Source organism: Mytilus galloprovincialis, chromosome 3, assembly GCF_965363235.1.
Source record: "Mytilus galloprovincialis chromosome 3, xbMytGall1.hap1.1, whole genome shotgun sequence".
In the NCBI taxonomy this organism is placed as follows: domain Eukaryota; kingdom Metazoa; phylum Mollusca; class Bivalvia; order Mytilida; family Mytilidae; genus Mytilus; species Mytilus galloprovincialis.
The window spans coordinates 98,098,687-98,112,557 of NC_134840.1; the positions used below are offsets into that span (position 1 = coordinate 98,098,687).

General features: G+C 31.4%; 1 protein-coding gene and 1 long non-coding RNA gene across 5 annotated transcripts in view; one reads left to right on the forward strand and one right to left on the reverse strand.

The window, feature by feature from the left end:
* The window catches only part of LOC143069508 (nuclear exosome regulator NRDE2-like), a gene marked incomplete in the record, with an annotated part of 41,006 nt that overhangs the window by 9,878 nt on the left and 17,257 nt on the right, over nt 1-13,871 (reverse strand).
* Nucleotides 1,958-12,389, forward strand: LOC143069506 (uncharacterized). 4 transcript variants are annotated; one of them, XR_012976420.1, is made up of 4 exons: nt 1,958-2,042; nt 5,045-5,227; nt 11,769-11,876; nt 12,317-12,389. It is a non-coding gene; the product is annotated as an uncharacterized LOC143069506 (long non-coding RNA). The 4 variants fall into 4 exon arrangements; XR_012976419.1 differs by lacking the exon at nt 1,958-2,042 and adding an exon at nt 3,377-3,516; XR_012976421.1 differs by lacking the exon at nt 1,958-2,042 and adding an exon at nt 3,486-3,503.

Below are 13,871 nucleotides of genomic sequence, written 5' to 3' on the forward strand. Positions count from 1 at the left end.
AAAGAGGATACCAATTACATTAATTTATAACAAAAAATACAATCAAACGAGATAAGACAGAGAATAAGAGATAAAAATATCAATATTTAAAGTCCCTTTAAACTTACCATTAAACATAAACTGACTGATCCAGAAATTTGTATAAAGGGATGGGGGGGGGGGGGGCACTGACTGTTAAAAAACAGGCCCCACTAGTCATGCCATGTACAGTAGCGAACAGTTCGGAACTTCCCGTGGCTTCTCAAAATTTGGCAACCTACATCTCAATTGCAAATTTAGTAAGTACAATTTTGACTTGATTCGACATATTGACAAACATGATAACATAAGTGACACACTGACGACATTAAAAGATCAATGTAGGATAAAAAAAATTAAATCAAATAGTTTAGGGGTGTGGTGGATGGGTAAACATTGCTGCAAGTTTTGCTTATCTCACATCAATTTTACATGTATATTCAATCATTTTTTTCCAAAATTAAGTAAAGTAGGTGGGGGGGGGGGAGGGGGGGGCAGTGAAAAACTATGTTAATTAAGTTTTGTTTATTCCACATTGAACTTTTGATGTCGTCCACAAGATCTTGTGAGCTTAACGTTGAATATAGGAGGAGAATTATAAAACAAAATATATTGTCAAGTCCAAAATTTAGCCATTTCAAGGATCTATCAGGCTGATAATGTAGCACTGGCTATTATTAGAATCTTAATTGTATCGAGTAAATCAAGGAGACAGTAGGAAAACTTATAAGATGTTTCCTAATAATCATGTTTACAAAAGAGCTTGACACGAATTTTTAACTGAAGGTCTGTCCGATTGGTAAAATTTTGATTGCACTTAAATGAATACATAAGTGACCCCCCCCCCTTTCCTCCCCCGCCCATAATAAGTGTCCAAGACTTTAATTCTTCTCTGATTTAAGCTAGGATGTGTATAGTAAGTAAGTCAGTAATTTTTATTGGTTTGAAATCCAAAATCATAGGATTGACACCAAGACAATACACATTGGTTATACACAAATATCATGACAAACATACAGACATATATATACCATACCAAATTCATAAAGATTGTACTATATATATATACACAGCCATGTATCACCATCATTGCTGGTGATCCGATGGATAAATCTGTTGTAGAGTTGTCACTGACTTAGACGTTCTTATACATATAATAATTTCTGTGACTGTATCTTGCATTAATTTGTACTGAACAATAACATCTCCATGGCTTATATATCATGTAATGTAGTACGACGCTAGATTAAAAGTAAAACTGACGAGGAAAGGTAACACACGGCCACCGAAAACTTTATTCATTGTGAGGCCCAGGTGGTCGTGTGGTCTAGTCGGCGGGACGGCTACAAAAAGGGGGGGGGGTTAGGGGGTTCTAACTATGTCCCCCTGCAAATACATTGATCGTCCCAAAAAGGGGGGTCCAACCCCCCTGGATCCGCCACTGATGTATGATAATGTCATGTAGGCCTATGTCTCCGATTCATTTCTTCATAGTTTTATATAAAGCGGCTGTGACTGATTTGTAGACAAATCCTTGTTTATAACAGAGGCCTATTTTAAAATACTCAGTGTACCACTTCTGAACTTTTTTGTATTTATTTTCAATACTTAAATCCCCATTCTTGATTCCAGACCGGGTTCCGGACTAACTCTCAATCATATACGTAAATGATCGTAAAGTGTATTCTCGAAAGCTTGACAAATGGAATACGAAAACCCGGAAAAATCACCGTTGCCGTTTTTTACACTATGACGCAACTCCATCCATGGACGCTCGTCGGCTGCTGGCTGAATTCATGTTTTACAGTTAAAAAGAATGGGAAGATGTATACTAGTCTGATAGATAATACGAGGACCTCTGGTTTTTCAAAACTGTTGGATCAACAAGTTATTATAAACAGATAAATTGAAATGGTTTGCTTGTCGATTAACTTGAAGAATGGGTTTTAAACAAGAAAGTTGTGTGTCTTTTTGATGGATTATTTACATACCCGCTATTTTGTACTTGGAAAGCGCACCGAAAGGTAAATATTATCATGCAAATATTTAAGAAGATGCTAGTGGTATACTTTTCACGAAAAAACATTTGAATTTATAAATTTCATCGCATGCAAACCCGAAAATCAGTCTGACAAACATGACAAAGATCAGAAGATTGGCAAGAACGGACGCAAGTCAACTCGACCCACTGCCAAAACGGCCTACTTTTTTAACAACACGTCTCCCTTTCTAAAAATGTCCCACTCTTGTTAAGGGAGCTACATGTACCATGTGAGTTTTATTGGAGGTGGGGGGTCACCATGTCACAGGCACTTGTCTCAGAAAAAAAATTCCCTATATACCTTAATATAATACATATTTAATACATATATATAGGATTTTTTTTTATGAGACAAGTGCCTGTGTGGGGGGTGCTTGGGTGTTATTTGAAAAATATGCGGAACTGGAGTTCTGTCAACTTTTAAAAAAAAATGCAGGATAACATTTTTATCGTAGCCCCCACCCCATAAAAGTCAAGTGGTGGCTTCCTTACCAACTCGTCCTGCTTTAAAAAAAAAATTGCCCTACTTTATATAAAAATGGTTAAAATCTGTAAAATATACTCCTGCAAAGAATGGCCTTGCCCAACTTGCATGACTTGGGTAAAATCCAAATGAATATAATTAATATTTAATTTATATAAAAAATAAAAGTCTGCAAATTTGCCCTTATTTACATAAATTTGTACTTATCTAGACTACCTAGTTCAAATAATTATGACTTCTTGAAAGGCTATTACATTTTTTTTATTTGACGCCTTACTGTACATTAGTGTAAAGCGTCCAAAAAATAATATTATAATAGCCTTTCAAGACGTCATAATAATTTGGACTACTAGACTACCCAGAAATTAGAAAACACTGATATAAAAATTTAATATACATAAAATTGATAATGGAAATGGGGAATGTGTCAAAGAGACAACAACCCGACCATAAAGCAGACAACAGCAGAAGGTCACCAACATGTCTTCAATGCAGCAAGAAATTCCGGAGGCGTCCATCAGCTGGCCCCTAAACAAATATATATACTAGTTCAGTGATAATGAACGCCATACTAAACATGCTAAACTCCAAATTGTACACAAGAAACTAAAATTAAAAATAGTACAAGACTAACAAAGGCCAGAGGCTCCTGACTTGGGACAGGCGCAAAATTCAAGCGGGGTTAAACATGTTTATGAGATCTTAACCCTCCCCCTATACATGTACCTCTAGCCAATGCAGATGTATGATATCTATTGATTTAAATTGATGTGTCATTTCTGAAACCATGATCATGATGATTGTGGATTCATATTTATTATTAAATTATTATGTACATGTAATTTATGTATTTATTTAGTGTATCATAATCTATTTGAACTTTTTTTTTAACTTACTCAAAATCAAGCTGTTTGGGCCTCCTCTTGTACATGGGAAGTGGACTCCTTGAGAAGGTGAAAGGTCTGCTTTACATGTACGTAATGTTAATATAAAAATACAAAAAATGTGGTGGTCATGGTGATAGTGAATGAGAAAATAGAGGAATTTTTAAAAGTGTAAATTCACTTTTTTCCACTTATAAATCTGTCATATTGTAATTATGATAATAATGTTTAAATTACATAATTAGGGAGCTACCATTTGATTTTTAGGGGGGGGGCTAGGATGAAAAATTTTGTCCTGCATTTTTTTTCAGTTGTAATTTCTGTCCTGCCTTTTTATTTTTCACTCTATTCGGTCCTGCCTTTTTTTTATTCATTGTTATTAGTTTATTCCGACTTTTTTTTACCTAAATTGTCATCCTGCATTTTTTTTGCAAAGTGTCTCATCCTGCATTTTTTTTACACTCAAAACTCCTGTCCTGCCTATTTTTTTCAAATTTCATCCTAGCCCCCCCCCATAAAAATCAAATGGTAGCTCCCTTATTTTCAAAATAAAATATTGTTTAGGTTGCTATAAACAGTTTCGTATAAAAACTAGGGGTTATTCCCCAACTAAAAATAAACATGGAGGGAAGTCCCTTTTTATCAACATAATTGGTGAAAAAGTATCATGTTTTTTGTATTTGGTTGTAAAGATATATTAATTAACTTCAATTAAAGCAGGTTGAATGATTAAAATAATTAAAAAAATTAGATTAAATATACATGTTTTGAGGGGAGACAACACTGTAAACAGTCTGGTTTTTTTGGCAGTGAAAATTGAAAACTTATTTGCAGACACTGTAGCTCTTTATGGAGCAGGCGAAAGTACCCTGAAGCATGAATTTTTTGAAAGACCAGGTAAAAATCTATGAAATTCATACAACTTTGATTATGAAAAATGTGCAGGTATCATGTCTTCAGGGGTGTGCACATGACCTGATTTCAGGTTTTTGTCAAGCCTGCAACTTTTGATTGCACCCTTAACAAGAAAAGAAAACTCTCCACCAGAAATCAAGTGACATCGAAGTTAACTGTTAACATGTACAACAATAGGTCACTTTACATCCTTCAACAATGACTATGAGCAAAGCCAATACTGCATATTCAGTTTTTAAGGACCCTATATGAGAATCACAAATTTGTAAATCAATTCAAACAAGAAAACTAAGAGACTGATTTATACAATGTAAAATATAAAAAACAGAACAAAAAAAAAATATGATAAACAGCAAGATAAGACAAATTGAACCACTAAATTACACTTATTTAGTTAGAAATATGTGTCGGATGACCCCTCTTGCTAATTAACATGCCAACATGACTAAAAATAGAACATAGGGGTAAAATGCAGTTTTTGGCTTATACATGTATCTCTGAAAGCAGAAACTAAAGCATTCAGAGCAAATTTGACCTGGAGTTAAAATGTTTACCAGGTTAAGAAGAGCTATCCTTTTTTTCAGGGAAAGTTTGTTGGTCTAGTTTAAAAGATCAAAACTAAGCCAATTTTGCAAGATCAAATATTAAATGCAATTTTGGCAGATATTATAACTTCATTTCATTAAACATTATTTCTTTTAGCATTTTCAAAGAATGTACAAGTACAAGTACTTTGAGAAGTAGGAGAAGATAAGCAACAGAACAGAATTCATTTGGGTCATTGCTGTCTAGATTATATAGTGGATTCATAGATTGTCATTATATTGATTTATGTGCATATGAGCACAGAGGAGCAGTAGTCAATGAATAATTTTGTGATGAGAGGTATGTTTATATTAAAATGATGCCTAGTTTATTTGATAATTTTGCTCTCTTGTCAAACTCGGTAAATCATGGACATGTAGTTTCCAAGATTTATTTTAAAATTTGAGGTCATAGAGTTCCAAGTTTTGATTCTTGTTGTGGGCAAGTTTGAAAATTATCCATGTTAACAGTTAGAAGTGACAAATTATTTTTTTACAAAACCATAAACAATTTAACTAAGATTTAACCCTTTCCTCCATGGAATTTTTTTTTTACAAACTTGATTCGCATAGGATTTTTTCAATAAAAAAAAAATCATCAGGTTTAAAGTATTAATGCATTGTAAAAACGAACATTTTATCAATGAAATTCAAGTCAGATATTCTCCTGAATATCCTTTTCATATTGGATACAATTTTTTTAAAGTCTTTTTTAATATGCAGACATTTTGTAGTCCATGCGTTTCAACTGAGGTACTACACAGGCGTCAAAAGGCGTCATTATGGAGTAAAAGGGTGGGGTCAAAAAGCGTCATTATCAGGGATGATTCCAGGTGTTTTCAAATGGGTCCCTTGAATATCAAATTGGGAAATTTTATCCCAATTGGGAATTTTTTATGCATACAATCTAAGACGAAATAAGATCTTTTTCCTGTAAAAACGGAAAATGAATATTAAGTTAATTTCACCTGTACACTGATGGAAGAAATTATTGGATTCAGACCAGGGAAGTTGTAATACATGAATATGATTGCATATGATGCACTATGATCTTAACTTTGGTAAACGAGGCCTATTACAAAAACATATATACCACAAGTACCAGCTAACATAAACCTATGGCAAGCCGTTAAGCTATTTATTCGAATTTCAAATTATCTCATAATATATAAGATATCTTATGTAATATATAAGATATCTCATATAACATATAAGATTTATTTAAGATATCTTAAAGTATATGAAATATCTTATAAATATGTTTTGTACAAGATATCTTATAAAATTAATTGGATATCATATTAAGAAAATTATATGAAATATCTTATAATTTATGTATGATATCTTTAATACTATTTCTTCTAATATATAAGATATCATAAATAATATTTTTTATAAGATATCTTATATAAAATAGATATCTTATATAATATAGAAGATATCCAATATCGATTTTAAAATATATATCTTACATATACTTTATATAAGATATCTTACAAATATACTTTATATAAGATATCTTATATAGTTTATAAGATATCTTATATAATTTATAAGATATCTGATAAAGAAAATTATATGAGATATCTTATAAACTATAAGATTTCTCATAAAGTATTTAAGGTATCTTGTGAACTATATAAGATATCTTATAAACTTTTTCTTTATAAGATATCTTTCAAACTATATCAAATATCTAATGAACTATTATATAAGATATCTTATAAAGTTTATGAGATATTTTGAGGTTATATTAAATAGCAAAACGGCTTGCCATATTAACCAGTGAAAAAAAATCATCCATTGGGTATTTTTTCAACAGATCATCTTTATAAACTTACCTTGATTTAAATGTATTTCAAATAGAACTGGCCAATTGTCGAATTCAGAAAAGCAATTACAAAAGTATATATATATATATACTTAATTGATAAGATATTTAAAGCAATTGAACCAGTGAACTTTAAAATTATTTGGATCATTTTCATATCTTTTGAAACAGTTCCATAATGATGACATCGTATTTTTAGGGGGGGGGGGGTCTCATTTCATGAATGGTCTATCATCAACTTATTTTCAAAAACGCTCAAACTTTTGTCTTTTGCGGAAAAAAGTGCAAAATATAAAATAATTTCTTTTACAAAACAAGTTTTAATCAAATTACATAACCGGCTCTGCTGAGCGATCTGCTTACCATTAAAATTCATTCATCAATATGTTATATCAAAATTTGAAAACTTGAATTTGCTCTTTGCCGAGGTCTGTTTTGACACCCATTTTGACAAAAAGCATATTTTTGATCAACCTGCTGAGCGATCTACTTTTACGAGACCAAAAACTCCGATAACATTTTAACTGCAATTGAATCCGGCCGCCAAAATTGTTTACCTCATGTTGACATAATTAAATCGTTTGTTAATAAAATGCGATCATAGTCAGCATTCTTATCCGGATTTTACTACGCTTTAACGACAAACTCGGGTTCACGCAATTACACTTGCTGTAATCAGTAACGGAAACTTTTCCGGAAATACCGACTTCTGTTTTATTTTCCTGAATTGGGAATTTATATTTCAAACATTTTTTTGGGGGGCCGCTGGCCGATTTAAGCGGCCCTAAACTATATAGTGGAATCATCCCTGCATTATGGAGGAAACGGTTAACCTCAACTAATTAAAACAGAAAATGTTTTAGTTCTAATCTATAGCGTTATGCCCTTTATATACACAGAAAAAAGTCCCATAAAATCTAACTTGAGGAAAACTCAAAAGTGGCATTTTATATTTCCTTTGGAAATTAACATTGGAAGGGGAGATAACTCCGCAAAAATGAGTCCTTTTTTGGTCAGTTTTTGGTTGATTTTCTTGAAATTTATGTAAAGGCTTAAGCACGATACTTTTATGGAGTTATAAGTTTGTATTTGACTAAATTATATAATCATGATAATCTCCTGCTCATGAAATGTACAAAACCGAAGTGTTACAGGTATTATTTTTTTTTGGTGCATTTTTCATTAAAGAAATTGCAAATTTGAAGCTTTGAGACCATTTTGAAAAAATAATGTGAATATTTGGTATTGTTTATATCTGTATATTATATTCTTTCAGCATCTTACTTGTCTAAAGAAACTTTAAACCACAAAATGAAGAATACGTGCTTAATTATTTTTATCAAATTTGAGATTCTTAATTACCTTGACACCAAGCAATAGGTATGGGCTTTGCTCATTGTTGAAGGCCATACAGTGACCTATAGTTGTTAATGTCTGTGTCATTTTGGTCTTTTGTGGATAGTTGTCTCATTGGCAATCATACCACATCTTCTTTTTTATAATAACTTATGGTAAAGTGATTAATATTGTGCAATTGTAGTTATAATATAGGGATATTGCATGAATATTGTCATGAGTAAAATTTATATTGCACGAGCTTCGAGTGCAATTTTTGTTCTACAAGGGACAATATTTCCCAATATTCATGCAATAATTTTGAAGATGTATTGCACTGGTGCAATATTATAGGGTTATTGCATGAATATTAGGGAATATTGTCCCGAGTTGAATTTTATATTGCATAAGCTTGCGAGTGCAATATATGTTCTACGAGGGACAATATACCCCAATATTCATGCAATAACCCTTTTATTGTATAGCAATATAATATTTGAAAGTAAAAATTGGTTTAAACTAAGAGTTTGTCATTGATAACGTCATGATTTTTTGAAGATTTTTGCACTAGTGCAATATTATCAGATTATTACATGGCATTTTTCATATCGCATGTATTATCAGCCCTAGGTTCAATATCAGCCCAAGAGCCGCATGGCTGATAATACATGCGATATGAAAAATGACATGTTATGGTCTTTTTATCATATGCTTCAACAGTAGAGAAAAATAACAGATTCATATATTGATCCTTCTAGGTGGTTCCCGAAATGATCTTGAAAGAGTAAAAAGTTCACGGACGTCGGACCCAAAATTTGATACATTCAATAAGAAATCTTTCTATCATATGCCTCAACAGAGAGAAAAAAAAACCAACATTTTAATATGGACGAATGGACAAAAAAATAATTCAACAATATACATGATGAAAATTGTTTGGAAAAGTCAACTTTTTTTAAAGTAACTTTCTAAATTATGTTTCAGAAAAACTTAAAAAATGCATTTATTTAATATTTTTTTTTAATTTAATTTAATTATTTTACACAATATACTTTCCAGTATTCATATAATTGTTTTGTACACTACTTTGTAATGTTTTTCACTGAAAACGTAGCATTAAGGTGTATTTTCCGGAATTTGCCGAGTATCACCGGAATGCCATGTGATAACGTTACGGAAAGGCATGTGATAACAATCGAAGCATGTGATAAACTTTTCATATCAGCCCGCTAAGCACCAATTCGAAAAAATATAGAAAATACTTTAATTTAATGCTATTATCATACGGTAAAAATCATATGTTATTAAGTCTAAGTATATGATAATAGAATTTATTGCACGCTAACTTTTAGTTATTTTCTGTGGGAAATATTATATTGCTACATGTATGCAATAATAGAATTTATTGCACACTAACTTTTGGTTACTTTCTGTAGGAAATATTATATTGCTACATGTATGCAAAAATTCTTATAATTAGTGCTTCACTTAAATGTTGACAAGTTTCTTACTCCTTGATACAGGTCCTAAAATAAATATTTGACATATTATATGTTTCTGAATAAATGTAGTCAAAGAACTTGAAATTGGTTACACAGCTACTTTTGCATCTATGTACTATTTCTGAACCAAAAAATATGTAGTACTGTAGCTTCGGAGGCGACGGCATCAACAATGTATTAGTTTGTGATTAGGTCTAGTTTATGGTGAACCACATGTGATAGGATAATCATATTTGGTATGCAGTTGTATAAGCATTGGCACATCTCATTTCCATGGAGATTATTTGGCCCTGCCTTCTCAGTCATGGTCTATTGACTTCGAAACTTTTGCTCATACATGTATTAGTTTGTGATTAGGTCAGTTTATGGGGAACCACAAGTGGTAAGTCAATGATATTTGGTATGCAGTTGTATAAGCATTGGTATATCTCATTTCCATGGAGATAATTTGGCTCCGCCCCCTTAGTCATGGTCTATTGACTTTGAAATTTTTTTTAAGTTATCATGTATAAGTTTGTGATTAGGTCAGTTCAAGGGGAACCATTAGTGGTTGGGCAATGTTAATTGGTATTCAGTTGTATAAGCATTGGCACATCTCATTTCCATGGAGAATATTTGGCCTCGCCCCCTCAGTCACAGTCTAATGACTTTGAAACTTATCTTAGTTTACATGTATTAGTTTGTGATTAGATCAGTTTAAGATAAACTGCTTATGTTTAGTCAATAATATTTGGTATGCAAATTTATTGGCATTTGCAAGTATTGTTTCCATGGAGATTATATAGCCCCACCCCCTCATCATGGTTCATTGACTGAAACTTTTACATAGTTTACACATTAATGTTTGTAATTAGGTTTGGGAACGACTTATACATGTACCGTACCTAAATGTTACAATAATTTTTAAATAAAGAAAGTTATGATACTAAATATCAAAAGTAAATGTCCAGTACTACAGATTTTAAATACAGAAACATTACCTATGCAAAAGTAGCAGTTTATATGAATTCAAGAATTGAATCTACATGTATATTCAATTAAAGATTTCTTGCTGTTGTGCAATACACTGGGCTGTTGCGCAATAATTGGTTAATCTGTTGTCAGACTGCAAACAAACAATAATTTCTCAATGTCACATGTATATCAGAAATTTATAAAAAGAAAACTAAAAGGAGGTTTTCTTAATAGCTATAAATCGGTCATCAAAGTTTAACGAAATTTTAAGGATACATGTATTTCCAAAAACTTGAAAGTCACCCCTTTTCTTATGACATGTATGAAGAAAATCTTATAACTCAGAAACTGACAAACTTAAATTTATAAAAATCAAATGGGAGCTTACAACAAAAAATATGAACAATTTAACTAAGTTTCATGATATTCAGCATTTTAATGTCCCACTCAACGAAGTTTTGGGGGTATAATGTTTTTGACCTGTCTGTCTGACGTCAAGTCCTGTTTCTTGTCATCACAACTGTTCTCAAACCACACAACAGAATTTCATGAAATCTTTTTAGATAATAAGGACATACAATGTAGATGTGCATATCGACAGGAAATTAAGATTCAATTTTTTTTTTCAGGAGTTAAGCCCCTTTGAACTTATTTGCTTTAATGTACTACTTCAACAGTTTGTTATTGCAACTCTCCTGAATCCACACAACAGAATTTCATGAAACTTTGTAGATAATAAGGACATACTATGTAGATGTGCATATTAACAGGAAATTACAATTCATTTTTTTTTCTAGGAGTTATGCCCCTTTGAACTTATTTGCTTTATTACTACTTCAACAGTTTGTCATTGCAACTCCTCTGAAACCACACAACAGAATTTCATGAAACTTAGTAGATAATCATGATAATAAGGACATACTATGTAGATGTGCATATTGACAGGAAATTATGATTCAATTGAAGTTTATCAATTGCCAAGGTACATTGAAAGGTTGTTCTTTTATTAAAATCTGAACATACATTTTTTGTACATGTATATAGGATTTTTTTATAAGCTTAAACTTGATCTTCTTTCTGTTGTTAGCTTACATTTTGTTTCAATTTACTTAAAAGTAAAAGTATATAGGAAAGGTATAAATTAGTGAGCATCGGTTCATACTACATATAGTTTTTGTCTGGACTTCTTGATTAATTTATATATATATATACAATTTTAGCTTGTTACCAAATGAAAGGAAAGGACATTATTGGCAAGGATTGATATTACTGGTGAACATGTATGTCATGTAGGTGTGAATGCCCTGCAAAACAGACCTGATATCAAAGTAAGTTCATCTGTAGAATTGCAGTTAATTTAAATAATTTTATGTTATCTACCTAAAACTGTTTCAAGTTTAATTGTACATGTACAGTGTTGCTTATTTTTCTCACTTTCTGAATCAATGCATGCATTAAGCCTTACTCTGCTCGCCTCCTTCTGCTCCATACACACACACTTGAGATGTCAGAAATTCAGACTATCATAGCATTAACATTACAAACTTACCTAGTCAGACTGGCCAATATTATGTTTTGATAAGTTAACGTTGTTATTTAGAAAACATAAAATATTTGCCACTGGACATTCAAATAAGCAAAAAAAAAACCGACCAGTTAATGATTTTGCATTAACCATGTTAACAGAATGAATTTGCAAACATATAACAATTAGCTTATGTAATTCATGGAAGTTAGATTTATATTCTTTATGAATATTTTATTTCAGTTACCATCACAGTGAACATGGTGAAGAATAACCAATACCATGAATACAGGACACAGAAGACTACCTCACAAACTTGGGAATTTTACAAAAAATAGAACGTTTAAATTTACAAAGAAGACATTTATTTTGACATTCATAGACTTGGAAAGTAGAGAAATTATAATGTGAATATAAATCCTTTGAAATAAAATTTTGAACTTTGAAGAAGATTGAAGATTATGTTTGTTCTAAGAAAGTTTGAAGAAAAAGGATACATTCAAAACTGTAAAAAGGAAACATTACAGTATTCTCAATTTATACTCTTGAGATCAATTACTCTTGATATATAATTAAAATCAATTACTCTTGATATATAATTAAAAGGACTTATAAAAGTAAGGACATTTGGTTGAATTGCCAATGAGAAAAATATCCACCAGAGTTCACATGATGTGATAGTGAGCTATTATAGGTATCCATATGTCCTCCAACAATGAAAAAAATGAACTATATAGTGTGTTGTGAAAGGGTTTGGACATGACAAATAGAGAAAACTAAGAGCCTTATTTTATCAAGTTAATACATGAAAGCAAAATATGAACCAAAGACCACCACTGAAATACTTCTGATTATTGTTGATTTACTCTTGAAATATCATGTAAAATGTTTAAAAAGATATCATCAATATTCAACTTGTTAAACAACAAGTCACTGTATGACAGAAAGTTCTTTGACAAAATCCTTGTATGTGTATTGCATCAGAATATTTTTTTTAGATAGAACACTAGGAGACTATATACATGATATAAGGAAATGCAAATAAAAAGTATCATCACCTTAAAAAAAAGTATAGCATTTTATCATTGACAGTTCCATCAAAAGTTTCAGCAATACAATGCAACTGTTACATAAAAATCAAACTATACTATACACTATAATAAGTGTGTTATATATACTACAATAAGTGTGTTATATACTATAATATATATATATTATAATGCATAATTATAATAGACATTATACGTCCGTGGTACAAAACATCCGTATTACGTCCGTGGTACTAAACGTCCGTAATACGGACGTGGTACTAAATATCCGTATTACGGACGTTTTACGGACGTTTTACGGATGGGAAGCAACGGACGTTTTACGTCCGTGGTACTATTCGTCCGTAGACGTGCCGTATAATACGGACGTTTTACGGATTTTTTACGGACGTAAAACGTCCGTAGCTATTTTACCTGTGTAATAGGTAATCTGTCCATAAATCCAGCTTAAATCCACCAATTTCTAAATGTACAGATACAAAAGGAAATACCTGTACCAAGTCAAGTATATGACAGTTGTTTTCCATTTTTTCGATATCTTTGAGCTTTTGATTTTGCCATTTGATAAGGAACTTTCTGATTTGAGTTTTCTTTTGAGTTTGATATTTTTGTCATTTTACTTTTTTATATATGTATCATGTTTATACTTATTACTAAATATGTTACTTTGCAATATAAGTTAATCCTTTAACAAATAGATATAGGAAGATGTAGTGTAAGTGCCAATGAGACAACTCTCCATCCAAATA